The sequence below is a fragment of the Hippopotamus amphibius genome, chromosome 3, assembly GCF_030028045.1.
Source record: "Hippopotamus amphibius kiboko isolate mHipAmp2 chromosome 3, mHipAmp2.hap2, whole genome shotgun sequence".
NCBI classification, from domain to species: domain Eukaryota; kingdom Metazoa; phylum Chordata; class Mammalia; order Artiodactyla; family Hippopotamidae; genus Hippopotamus; species Hippopotamus amphibius.
In genome coordinates this window covers 17,428,660-17,442,771 of record NC_080188.1, presented here as the reverse complement: position 1 = coordinate 17,442,771, position 14,112 = coordinate 17,428,660, and the positions used below count along the sequence as shown (strand labels likewise).

Below are 14,112 nucleotides of genomic sequence, written 5' to 3'. Positions count from 1 at the left end.
CATTTTAGATCCACTACTTATTAGCTGTGTGGCCTCGAGCAAAGCTTTCAACCTCTCTGGGCCTTTGTTTTCTCAGATGTGAGGTACACAGATAGTGCATGAATCAGGATAAGCAGGTGGCAGAAGCACAAACACGGCAGCTGCTATTTTTCTCGTCATCCTTAAGCTACAGGTGAAAAGGGCCCTCAGTGACGCAGAGGGCTGGCTCTCCTCACCTCTCATTTATTCTCATCACTGCCCTGATTTCTGGCTTTCGTGAAAGCATCTATCATTGACCAGGAACTTGAGTACCTATGACAGGAAGAGGAATTTAAGTTCACAGAAGGGCAAAGAGAAGAAGGGGAAAGGGCACTTTACACAAAGCCCAGGATGTGCTGGGCCCACCCGCAGGTTCTATGTGTCATTGTATAAACCCTCCCAAGGTCAAGGAGAAGCTGAAGGGCATGAGAAGGTGGCTGGAGGGGAAGAGGCTTGTGGGCGGTGGAATTTATTCAGATGTTACACCATACAGTCCATCTCTGCTGCCTTCTTTAACTTCCATGAGAAGAAAAACAAAGTTCCTTCCCAAGTGGAGTTAAATTCTAAATATGATACATAAGCTTGAGTTGGCACCAACACTGGTTGCCACAATTAACTTTTCCTTGTAATTTGTAAACGCATTCAGGCTTGTTTTCGGGTTTTCTTTTAAGGGTTCCCCCCCACCCCCACCCCCCAAGCAGGGCCAATATCTGAATGGAAAGAAAAGATCTCCAGCTGGGCTCCTTTCTCGGAACAAGCTTTGCAAGCGTTGCAGCATCTTCCTCGGATACGATTCAGCTGGGGGCCTTCCCTGTCTTCCAAGAGGAATTCCTGCGTCCTCACACAGGGGCCCTTTGTTGTCTGAGGTTATGAGAAGTTAACCACCACTTCGCACAAGGAAATATCTTTTCCCAGCGCAAAGTCATGATCAAAGAGGAATGCCATTTAAACCGAGGGAAAACAAAACCCTGATTGATATCTAGAACCTCTACGGGGAAAAAAGAAAGACTTCAGGAAACCAGGATCATTCTGCAGTATAAAGTGTAAAATGCACTCATCTATGGAGGGATTTTAAAGTTCTGTCCTTGGTACAAAGTCTAAGTACTTTTTTTTTAAGTGTAAAAACTCTTTTTTTCTTTTGCAGCTGCTCTGCTCACAAATATCTCCAATCTTTTTCAAATGCTTAAAGAACTTTTTTCATTAAAAAAGATATGTTTGTATGTGTACATATTTATATATAAAATACATATATATAAAATTGATGTACACGCACATGCACAAATATATACAAGCACACAAAGTTTGGGAAAAGGGCAGAAAAAGCCAGCCGTTATCATAGCAATCTAACCTGTGATAGGTGTTCAATTTTTTCCCAGGATTTGTTTTAGTTTCTGTCCATCTGCATAAATGTTTCACACAATATAAACAATTTCACTTCCTGCTTTTTTCCCCTTTAACATTATGTTTAACATGATGTTTCGAGCCTTTTCCATGGCAATCCATAATGTCCCTAATGATTGTTTTATTTGAAAAAAAATTTTTTAAAGATTTTTTTGATGTGGACCATTTTTAAAGTCTTTATTGAATTTGTTATGATAATGCTTCTGTTTTACGTTTTTTGGTGTTTAGGCCGCGGGGCATGTCGGCTCTTACCTCCCAGACCGGGGATTGAACCTGCACCCCCTGCACTGGAAGGTGAAGTCTCAACCACTGGACCGCCAGGGAAGTCCCCATAACGATGGTTTTAAATGGCTGCAAATTATTCCAATTAATTATGCCAGCTGATTAACCATTTCCATCGCTTAACATTTTTGGAACTTTCCATTTTCAGTAAAGTCACCCTCCTTGCAGTTTCCAAGTTCAATGTCTGTGGTGCTGACTATACACTTTACAAAACTGTAACGTGTGATGTGATTTTGATTTTCCTTGCCTTTCCATTCCCTAATTTTCTTCTGATACGAAGTAAAGACGATCTATAGGCCCCATTGGTTAGAGACTGCCAGGAGGCTGTTTCTCCATCACAAACCAGGAAATGCTGCATCTACAAGGCATCTCCGCTCTTGAAATTCAGAGCTCTATACGCGTAAAAGACCAAGGAAAACCTGCCCAGCAATTACCTATCCAGGCAGAAATCCTCTCTTCCCAAACAGTTAAAGACCCTGAACAATAGGTGCCAGGGAATCAGACCCAAATTTTTAACTTCTATTAAATTAATCTGTTTTTTTCTCTCTTTTGCAGCACAAGCTCTTCCCAGGCAGAGGCCGCAAGGTACAGGGGCCCCAGAAGAAATGGCTGACAGTCATCCTGTAAACCTGTAGGTGCTCCAGTGCCCTTTGGTATTACCTTTTCTCTTTACAAAGTTCTGGCTCAGTTTTCTCACATAAGTGGCCTAAGAAATGTGTCTCAGATCTGCATGCTCTCTCACACTTCCATTTACCAAGAGCAGGTGAGGGGGATGAAATGGGAGGTGGAACCCGGGGGCCAAACTGCCACAGCTGTGGGGCTGTCAGTTCATTTGTGAGTAGGAGCTCGGGGAGGTTGTAGGCACAGGACTCTTCACTGGGCCCAGGCAGGCACTACAGTTACACTCAACAGATGCTCAAAACCCAAACTTGGGGACCTCCCTGGAGGTCCAGTGGTTAAGACTCCACACTTCCCATGCAGAGGGCATGGGTCCGATCCCTGGTCTGGGAATTAAGATTCCACGTCTCATGGTGAGAACAAAACCAAAGAAAAACCAAACCGAACCGAACCGAACCGAACCAAACCAAACCAAACCACAGGCTAACAAAATCCAAACTTGGGCTCTGGATCTGATGAGTAAGTGAGTGAGCGAGTGAGTGTGTGTGTGTGTGTGTGTGTGTGTGTGTGTTGGTGACAGTGATGCTATCTGACACTTGAACATCCAGTATGGTTTGGTACTTGACACTCATTATTTCATTTTCTTCCTATCAATTCTGTGATGTAGGTGTTAGTAATACTTGGAGTGTTAAGCTCCGTCTTATGAATGTGGAGACTGATTCAGGAAGCTTAACTAACTCATATAAAGTTACACAACTAGTAATAGTGAAGCCAGGATTCAGAGTTCAAGCCTTTTTATTCATACCATAAAGTCTTAAAAATGACAGGATTTACGTCATCAAGATTATGGGGGCAGGTAGGAAACGTGGGAATAAGGGATACAGGAGGTCAACTAACCCGGGTTTCCCATTCATGAAGGGCCTCAGTGTAGACCCTTGACGAGCATCTCCAAACATACGCCCAGAGCTACATGGCCAGGATGGAAAAAAGCCAATGTTCACCACACAGCTTTGAACTTCAGCCCCATGTTTCCATAGTAAATCACCTGCAGCTCCCTATGAACTAACACTTCACCTTCAGAATAGGAAAACTTTATCACCTTTATGCATGTGTGCAATATTGCAAATTTGTACAGATAAGCATTTAAAATATTCTTCAATTTTCATAATCCCACTTTGTCATTATTTTACGACTTTAATATACCAAGAGCCTTGAAAGCAACAAAAATGTAATCCAGACCTCTTTCAACCTCTGAGTGACCCTGATCTGACATTATGGTTGTTCTAGAAAAGCCCATTGTATATTCACCGTAAGTCTAATGCAAAAAGAAATGTTAGGGACAGGTTTCCGTGCAATTACTTCAAGGGAAATTTTCAGGGGCGGGGGGTCAACTCTCACGTACCTCTTGTAGAGACTCTACTACTTGTGATTCCTTAAGTATCTGCACCTTAAGAACCTTAAGAGCTGTTATCCCATGGACTACATACTTAGTATTGGTACAGGTAAGCAGTCGATCACCAATAGCTTTTATTATGATGCTACTGGTCCTTCAGCTCCTGGGCCTCTCCTTTCTCGTGTAGGCAGGCAAGGGTCCTGCTGCCAAGAGGCCATCACTCTCTGCCCCAAGCTGGCAGCCACACCACAACTGACCGAGACTACATGTATTAAAGGAGGGATTTGAACATGTCAATTAAGTTGTCTCTGGCTAAATTTCTCCCATTCTACAGTGAGATCTGTGAAGTGTTTTGACACCCTGGTTAAGCTATTAGTCTTAGTAGAGACAGTGAGAACAAATAAATGGCTATTAAACTACTGTGAATAAAGATTAAAGTTAGAATCCTCAACAAAATAGTAGCCAACAGAATCCAACAACACATTAAAAGGATCATACACCATGATCAAGTGGGGTTTATCCCTGGAATGCAAGGATTCTTCAATACATGCAAATCAATCAATGTGATACACCATATTAACAAATTGAAGGATAAAAACCACATGATCATCTCAACAGATGCAGAATAAGCTTTTGACAAAATTCAACACCCAGTTATGATAAAAACTCTCCAGAAGGTGGGCATAGAGGGACCCTACCTCAACATAATAAAGGCCATGTATGACAAACCCACAGCAAACATCATTCTCAATGGTGAAAAACTATAAGCCTTCCCTCTAAGATCAGGAACAAGACAAGGATGTCCACTCTCGCCACTACTATTCAACATAGTTTTGGAAGTCCTTGCCACAGCAATCAGAGAAGAAAAAGAAACAAAAGAAATCCAAATTGGAAAAGAAGTAAAACTGTCACTATTTGCAGATGACATGATACTACACATAGAAAATCCTAAAGATGCCACCAGAAAACTACTGGAGCTAATCAATGCATTCGGTAAAGTTGCAGGATACAAAATTAACACACAGAAATCTCTTGCACTTCTATACACCAACAATAAAAGATCAGAAAGAGAAATTAAGGAAACAATCCCATTCACCATTGCAACAAAAAGAAGAAAATACCTAGGAATAAACCTAACCAAGGAGGTAAAAGACCTGTACTCAGAAAACTATAAGACACTAATGAAAGAAATCAAAGATGACACAAACAGATGGAGGGACATACCATGTTCCTGGATTGGAAGAATCAACATTGTGAAAATGACTATATTACCAAAAGCAATTTACAGATTCAATGCAATCCCGATCAAATTACCAATGGCATTTTTCACAGAATTAGAACAAGAAATTTTATGATTTGTATGGAAACACAAAAGACCCCGAGTAGCCAAAGCAATCTTGAGAAGGAAAGACAGAGTTGGTGGAATCAGGCTTCCTGACTTCAGGCTATACTACAAGGCTACAGTGATCAAGACAGTATGGTACTGGCACAAAAACAGAAATATAGATCAATGGAACAGGATAGAAAGCGCAGAGATAAACTGTGGTCAACTAATCTATGACAAAGGAGGCAAGGATATACAATGGAGAAAAGGCAGGCTCTTCAATAAGTGGTGCTGGGAAAACTGGACAGCTACATGTAAAAGAATGAAATTAGAACACACCTTAACACCATACACAAAAATAAACTCCAAATGGATTAAAGACCTAAATGTAAGGCCAGACACTATAAAACTCCTAGAGGAAAACATAGGAAGAACACTCTTTGACGTAAATCACAGCAAGATCTTTTTTGATCCACCTCCTAGAGTAATGGAAATAAAAACAAAAATAAATAAGTGGGACCTAATGAAACTTCAAAGCTTCTGCACAGCAAAGGAAACTATAAGCAAGATGAAAAGACAACCCTCAGAATGGGAGAAAAGATTTGCAAACGAATCAACAGACAAAGGATTCATCTCCAAAATATATAAACAGTTCATCCAGCTCAGTATCAAAAAAACAAACAGCCCACTCCAAAAATGGGCAGAAGACCTAAATAGGCATTTCTCCAAAGAAGACATACAGATGGCCAAGAGGCACATGAAAAGCTGCTCCACATCACTAATTATTAGAGAAATGCAAGTCAAAACTACAATGAGGTATCACCTCACACCAGTTAGAATGGGCATCATCAGAAAATCTACACAGTAAATGCTGGAGAGCGTGTGGAGAAAAGGGAACACTCTTGCATTGCTGGTGGGAATGTAAATTGATACAGCCACTATGGAAAACAGTATGGATGTTCCTTGCAAAACTAAAAATAGAACTACCATATGACCCAGGAATCCCACTACTGGGCATACACCCAGAGAACACCATAATTCAAAAAGACACATGCACTCCAATGTTCATTGCACCACTATTTACAATAGCCAGGACATGGAAACAACCTAAATGTCCATCAACAGATGAATGGATAAAGAAGATGTGGTACATACATACAATGGAATATTACTCAGCTGTGAAAAGCAAGGAAACTGGGACATTTGTAGAGACATGGATGGACCTAGAGACTGTCATACAGAGTGAAGTGAGTCAGAAAGAGAAAAACAAATATTGTGTATTAACACATATATGTGGACTATAGAAAAATGGTACAAATCAACCTGTTTGCAAGGCAGAAATAGAGACCCAGATGTAGAGAACAAACATATGGACACCAAGTGGGGAAAGCGGGGAGGGTTGGTGGGGGGAATGAATTGGAAGATTGGTATATCAAATTGTACACTCTGAATACATGCAGTTCATTGTAAAAAAATAAAAAAAAAAAATAAAGTAAGTCAGAAGAGAGGTCAAACTAGAGATAAGAGTTTGGGAATTCAAATAAAATAAAATAAAATAAATGTAATTTACTTGCCCAAGGTGCCACAGCTAATAAGTAGCAGAACATGGAACAATAACCCAAGTATGCCTCATTCTACAATCAGTACTTTGAACTGGACTCAGTATGTAATGGAAGGTCTTATTTATATTTGTATACAGTATTTAATAGTTATTTCTATTACTGAATTTTGTTCATGCATCTGCTATGCTTTGGAAAATAATTCACAACACATATTTAGAACTGACTAAATATTATTAGTCCAAAATATTTTACCTTTTTTATGGAGAAAATCAGGCAAAAAAGAACATTCCTGAATTTATTCTCCACTTTCATGTCCTCATTTCTAATATATATCCCCTCATTCTTTGGATTTAACAGTGTTTCATGTTATCTCTTACTCTTGTTTCTTTGCAGTCATTCCCTGGTGATCTCATTTACTAAGTGTGTTTCTTAGCAGTTTTCATATTCCTAAAATTAAAAAGAAATTACAATGCACATTTTAGATGAATTTGTATATAAATCATAGCAATTGTCAATTTACTTTCTAAGCTTTCCACCCTAAATCAACTTTCTCTATTATGAAATAACCACCAGATAATGAACATCATTAAAGTAAATAAGGATAAAAAAAAAAGATTAAAGTTAGAATCACAGCATTTTGGGGTGGGAAGCCCCTGAGAAAATATTACTCTAGCCCACATGTATTACAGACTGGGAACTGCAGCCCTGAGAAGCTAAGTGACTGCTAGTATTATTTTTGCTAAACTATGCTGCCGTCCTTGTAGAGATCTAGAGCAGGGGTCAGGCCACCTGTTTTGCTAAGTAAAGTTTTACTGGAATACAGCTACGCCCATTCACTTACGAGGTTGTCTATGGCTTCTTTCGAGCTACACAGCAGGGCTGAGTTGTCATGTTAGACGTCGTATGACCCGCAAAACCTAAAATACTTATTCTCTGGCCCTCTACAGAAAAAGCGCTGACTCTAGCTCTACAGGATGAACAAAGCAGATGAGGAGGAACCAAGCCCTGCCAGAACCATGTGAGTGAACTTGGAAGTGGGTCTTTGGAGGCCTGCCAGTGGGCACCTATGTAAGCTTGGAAGCAGGTTCTCTCTCCAGCTCACATGCAGCCTGGAGATGAGGCTTAACTGGCCCTGGCCAACAGCTTGACTATAATCCCATGAGAAACCCTGAACCAGAGGTGCCCCGCTAAGCTGTGCCTGGGTTCCTGTGAGATAACAAATATTTGTTGTGTTAAGCTGATAATTGGGTGGGGGTTACTTTGTTACACAGCAATAGATAACTAATACAATGGTGTCTCATTAGCTGGGCTCACCTTTTCAAGGTGAGTGAAATTCTACCTCCTGGGTCAAAGTCCCATTGCGATCTGCTCTGTGGAGTCTTTTGGACCCCTGGTCCTCAACTCCAAATGGAACCATCTGTGCCAACTGCTTTACTCAGAGTCTATCCCTAGGCCTTATGGTCAGTTACGCAGATGTCTGTATCTCTGGCTGGTGCTATGTCTCATTCAGTTTTGTAACCACAGAACTTGATTTAGTACCTATATTCATAATGGGATAATAATATTAATATTGTTATTACTGAGTGCTTATTATACATCAAGCACTTTATGTGCATTATCTCATTTAACCCTCACGAACCACCTTAGGAGGTAGATGCTATTTTTAAGCCTGTTTAATAGGGGAGGGAGCAAAGTTTAAAGAGGTTAAGCAATCTCCCTTTTATTCTCTAGTGAGCAAGTGGGAGAACCAAGACTGAGCTCTGACTGACCCCAAAGCTGCCACATCCTATTGACTGGGACCCAAAATCCCAGGATATGTGGCTCCAGTCTTGGCACTGCCACATTTAACTGTGGACCCAGAAAAGTCACTCACGCAGAGGACATCAGTGTCCTCATTCGTAAAGTGGCAGTGATGATGCTGAAGCCCCTTTCCTATCTCTCAGAGTTACTGCGAGAAACAGCACATGCCCTAAAATACTGATTTTTAGTTCACAGCAAATGTGGAATCAAAATGAAGTGATTTCCTGACCTTTGACCAGGCACCCATGGCAGACCTAAAAGAAGATCAGGAAAACAAGCAGAGATGGACAGAGGTGGGAGGGCACTTCAGGGAAGAGCCAGAGGGAGGGGAAAAGGGACACTGGAATCTGCTTCCAGCATCCCTTCCCATTTCCTGTTCCTCCCTCTCCTGCTCTTGGTATCATTGCAGCCCCTGAGCCCCATCTGCAAAAATCCCCCAAACAGTGGCAGGATTGATAATGAGGAGAAATCCTCCGTTCTTTCACACTTTGGAAGTTTTTATTGGGACTGCCCTGGGCGATCTCCTCCCTGGAAAGCCCTCTTCATATTATCTGGTTGACCCCGATTTCTCACTCCATCTTGGCCTCTTCCAGAAAGAAAAGCATCCTGGATCCCCCAAGCTGGACTACTGGTCCTGATTCTGAACTCCCACAGTACCTGCCGTACCTCACATACAAGAGTCTGCATTTTCCACAGTTGCATCCTTGGTGTGTAGAAGAGTGCTTGACATACATTCGATTGATTTCAGATAAATGAAAGAAAGAATTTTCACCCACTTCTAAGGCTGTTCTGTGCTAGAATGTACACTCCATAAGGAAACTGCCTGGTGCTCAATCCAGTGCCAGGCATGTAGTGGGAGCTCAATAAGTATTTGTTAACCAGCTGGCCCTGAATGTCTGGCCTCATCCTACTAGATCCAGGGCAGTATGGTTTGATTAAAGGGAACTGAGTTCAAGGAATGACTTCAAGGTTCAGAAGACATCCCAACTGTGGCCACACTCAGCTGGACTCCCAAGACCTTCCCGGACATGAGTTCTCATGATTGAAATTTCAAGACTTCACGATGCCATAACATCAGTGCGTGCACTCATCCTCCCTGAAAAGTATCATCTATCTATTCTGCTCAGACTGCAGCCAAACGACCTCGGGTTTAAATTGTATGTTTCTTGGAGCAGTGATATTCCAAAGTTGAAAAAAAAAGATGGCTACTTCTGCATGGACTACCTATTTCATCTTGCTTCTTTAAGTGCCACTCATACACACACACACACACACACACACACACACAAATACTAAAAAAAACATTGCTTCCCTTCTAACCAACAACACAATCCCAAGAGACCAACAACTTACTTCCTCAGTATTAGTTCTGGTAAGTTAGGTAAACTGGACATCCCAAGAAAATAAGAAAACATTCTTAATATCAAACCCAGAGAAAAATGCTGCCTAATCACCCAGAAAATGTGCATTGTAAGTATTTCCCACCATTACTTGGCAATCCACCTGCTTTTCTAAGGCAACCAAGAACTCTGCAGACATGGTCTGTCTCCATTAAGATGCCTGTTCAGACCTGAGTCAAATATATCTTGCCCAGTTATTATTTTTATCTCTTCCATTTAAGCATTCATAATCCTAGCTGCTGTTTTTTTCCTTCCTTCACTTTTGTTCATTAATAAATATTCGATGTCTGTAAGATTAAGGTAGGAAGGATGGCAGTTTTCAAAATTTTGCATATTAAAGTTTGCTCAAAGAAAATAAAAAACTGGTGAAAGGAAATCTGCTTATTTGTAAGCTAAAATCAACAGCCAGCCCCACCTTCCAGTGTGGAGTGCAACATGGAAACCCAGTTTGTGGAAACAGTCCAAAACCAATTAAAGTAGATTTAAGTAACTGAGCATATGAAAATATGCATGGCAATCCACAGATTTCTAGAGTATTTCTAGAGAGTGGTACAGGGTAGATGGAAAACAAAACCAGAACTGATAAGCTCTTAACCTACTTTTAATTCAGTCAACTAAGTAAATATGAAACTGGCTTAAATTCCCAAATTTTCAATCCTTAATGTTTTCTTAGCCTGATATAGAAACAGGTAAAAGTGTATTAACTTACTGTCTTTGGGGGAAAAATACTGCTGCTTAAACCAGAGATAGCTGGAAAAGGATCCTACAATCTTCATTAGCAAAAAAAGGTACATGCATGCACGGCAACAAAATCCACGAGGAAACATTTATCTGTAAGCTGCTTTGGGGTAGTTTGACGATTTCTTGACATTATTCCCTCTGGCTGGTGGACTCATGCAGAAAATTTAACACTAGGAGTTGGCATGCTTTTTAGCTTCTCTTTTTTAACAATGGGACAAAAAGTTGTGTTCCTTCAACTATGTTCAGAATGGTGCCAATGCTTTGTGGGAAGGCATGAATTTTACTCTGTGGTTCTGGCAGGTGCAAAATTTGTAGACCAATTATACCCCACAGGCAGTGGTACACTGGCAATATTTAACAACTGGTTCTACAGGAAAAAAAAACTATTATAAATAAAGCATGTGTAGCATACAGTTTATAAGTAATAATAAAAAACCCAATACTTTCTTTTTATAGTGAATTCCATAGGGACAACTGATTTTCACAGAATGCTTTAACTGAGTTTTGCCAGACTCTTTTATCTGTAGTCAAACTATGGCTGCAACTGACAAGTAAGTATAGATCTGATGTGAATGTTAGTTGATATTTTCATTTGAGTTAATAAGTTAGATGAAAGTGAAACAAGGAACACATGTCTTGGAATTTCACTTGGTTGTCAATGACTAGTTCTTTGTTGAATCAGACAACAGCTTTTGAATACTAGAAGAAAACTTCCTCCAGGAATTTTCTGTTATCCTCATGTCACAGCTACAGACTCAGCAACTTTTATGTTTAACTTGCATTAACATTTTCTTCATCATGTCTTAAGTGTTGTCAAGCAACTAAACACCAGATAAAGCCCAAGTTTATAGCATTTGCCACTTTCTGTGGTGTAAATGCTCCTGTTACGGCTGATTTCTAGCTAGCAGTGTTAGGTCCCTGAACACAAAGCTGGAGCGATGTATGGTTTTACCCCATTACACACAGTGTTTCTACCATACAGATACGATAGATGTAAACACCCTCAAGAACACACAAAACGGTAAAATAATTAGGAAGTGATGAGTTCTGAGCATTTATTAACTTTTTACTTTAATTATACTTTAATAGAATTAAACTTTTTGTATCACCTCATGACATTTCTGAAATTCCAAAATTCCTCAGCCAGTCCTGGCGGCTCCCAGAGCACAAGGTTTCAGGGTTCTGAGCCTGAAGGGCAAACACATTTCTCAGACAATTTACCCTCAGCTACACACCACTAACCTCCAATTAACAGTGACCCTCAGGCCCAACTTCCCCTGCTAGGAGTTAATGAATCTCCAGCAGTGGGGTGTCAGGCATTAAGTTCCCAGTAGAGTATTAACATTTAGGGAGGGAGGAAATGACTTCAGCACAGTCATATGACTCTGAGGCAGTACTCGGTTTCCTCATCTGTAGAATGGGGATAATGCTGTTTCTAGCACCATTACAAGGATTAGATGTAAGGCATACAAAAGTCCTAAAATAATGCCTCAAATAAAACTAAGTGTTTATCGTTAAGATGGTGGCAGGATCACAGTAAAAGATTCCTTTTCTGGACACACATAGATCATCAGGAAGCTGCTTCCTCTCTAACAGAAAAGCATTTTTCAAATGTGACTGAAAGATGAGCAAGTCTGAGAGCAAGCCAGGTCACAATCAGATTTCTTGAGTAAATGGAAGAAGTTACCTGGCTCCCCAAATCACTATTTCATCTCTTCTCAGGAAATTAAAAAAAAAAAAGTGAAGGGAAACTTGTAATTGAAGAGTTTTAGCACAGACCCAAAGGGTAACTTCTAACAGTAAATATTTTACATTGAATCATGGGCTAGTAGTGAGTTGTATTCTGCAAAATCAGCATAGATTCGTCACTTGGGGAGGGTACTGTTTAGATGAATGATAAAATCTCTTAAAGAGTGTTTGATACTTTCAAAAATATGCTGCCCTAGAACATCTATCATTACCTTTGGGATTCCAAGCCTCTTTAGATCCTTTCTTTACTTTTTTTTTTTAAAAAAAACAGATATTTAAAAGCAACAACAACAAACCAATACAAATACAGAAAGGCTTACTTTTTTTATTTAATGTGTGGAATAAGAGTAATAGAACCTATCATAAAGGCTTGTATTAAATGAACGAAGGGATTTAGTTCATAGAGAGTGTCTAGCAAGTGGCCTGGGGTACACATGTATACTGCAAACTCACTGCATTCTTTCCCCCTTTCAAATCAACTCAAACTTTATTGGCTGGGGACAGAGTGGGGGTGGGGGGACACCGACGAAGAGGCCAGCTTCCTCCTGCCTTCTAAATGGGCAGGTAAACAGGCTGAATTGATTCCATTTCCCCCCTGCCCCCACTCCCAGAATATAGCATTTTCCTCCAAGAATAAAAAGAACAGCCCACCTGTGATAGTTATTAACTAGATCAAATCTCAAGGAAGTCACAGATTCTAAGACCTCACTTGTCCTTTTATTTTATGTGCATTTAGAAACACTATTCTTTATTCTGGATTTCAGGGGCACCAAGGATTAACTGTCAAGCCACAGACAATTGCAGCAAATATCAAGCATTTCAAGCACAGAAGGGATAACAGAGCTACTGGGAGTCAGCTTAATCTCAAGATATAAGATAATTATAGCATCAATAATACACGATCATATGGTTAAGGAGAAGACACAAAGGAAGAAGCACATATGAATCTCAAAGCTAGAAATATTAAAAGAAAATAATTAACAGCTGTAACTTAAAGTACCTAGAGCTATAATAAATATATTTATGTAGTGCATGATTGAAGACAATTTGATATATGTTTCTGGGACAATCACAGTATTTAGACTAGAAACATTTTAAGTACAAGGACTTCAGGTAATATATTGTTAAATTTAGCATCACTCAAATTCAGAGATTTCAGGTAGAGCTGCTATATCATCGTGTTTCATAAAAACTCAAACTAGGTTCTTGGGTGGGAAACATTCTCAATGGAAAAAAAGCACAAAATATGATAAACCAAATATGACTAGTTGTCAGAATTAAAATCTCAAACTATGAGCACTAAACCAGATTACCTAAATTGAATTTTTTAAAGTAATAATAATAAAATATGTGTGTGTGTGTGTGTGTGTGTGTGTGTACACACACAAACTTAAGCTCAAAGAAAGTGGGAAGTTTTTCTCTCCTGGTGGAGTTTACCTAATGTGTACGAGGGCTAGAACTGTTCATAAAAACAGTTCCTTTAACTATAGTCTTTAAATTTGAATACACTTCGCTACACCATATAATGTAAATTTGGAAGGAATGCAGAGTAAATTTATAGGATCAGCCTTTCTCTTCAATCCTTGAACCCTTCTTCCCCAGCCTGTAGTAGTGTAGTGGGCACATTTCCTGCCCGAGAGACACTGTGGTGAATCAATACAGGCTTCCTCTTTGGGCACCTGAAGGAGGAATTGGGTATTTTGTTTGTTTGTTTGTATTTTTTCTGAAGCTTTTTTTTTTTTTTGCTTCACCAGGCTTTTGACCTCATCAGATGTGCACTGCAGTGGTTCTGCTAGTTCTTTTCACCAGAGAGGCGCCCTAGAA

General features: G+C 39.9%; 1 protein-coding gene across 4 annotated transcripts in view; it reads right to left on the bottom strand.

The window, feature by feature from the left end:
* C3H4orf19 (chromosome 3 C4orf19 homolog) overlaps positions 1–14,112 on the bottom strand; it is an 83,911-nt gene that overhangs the window by 27,083 nt on the left and 42,716 nt on the right. The window contains exon 2 of one of the 4 annotated variants that reach the window (XM_057730115.1): positions 6,851–7,045. The exons of the other annotated variants lie outside the window; for them this stretch is intronic. The gene's annotated coding sequence lies outside the window, so the exon portion shown is untranslated. The remainder of the gene's footprint in view (positions 1–6,850; positions 7,046–14,112) is intronic. 4 annotated transcript variants of the gene reach the window in all.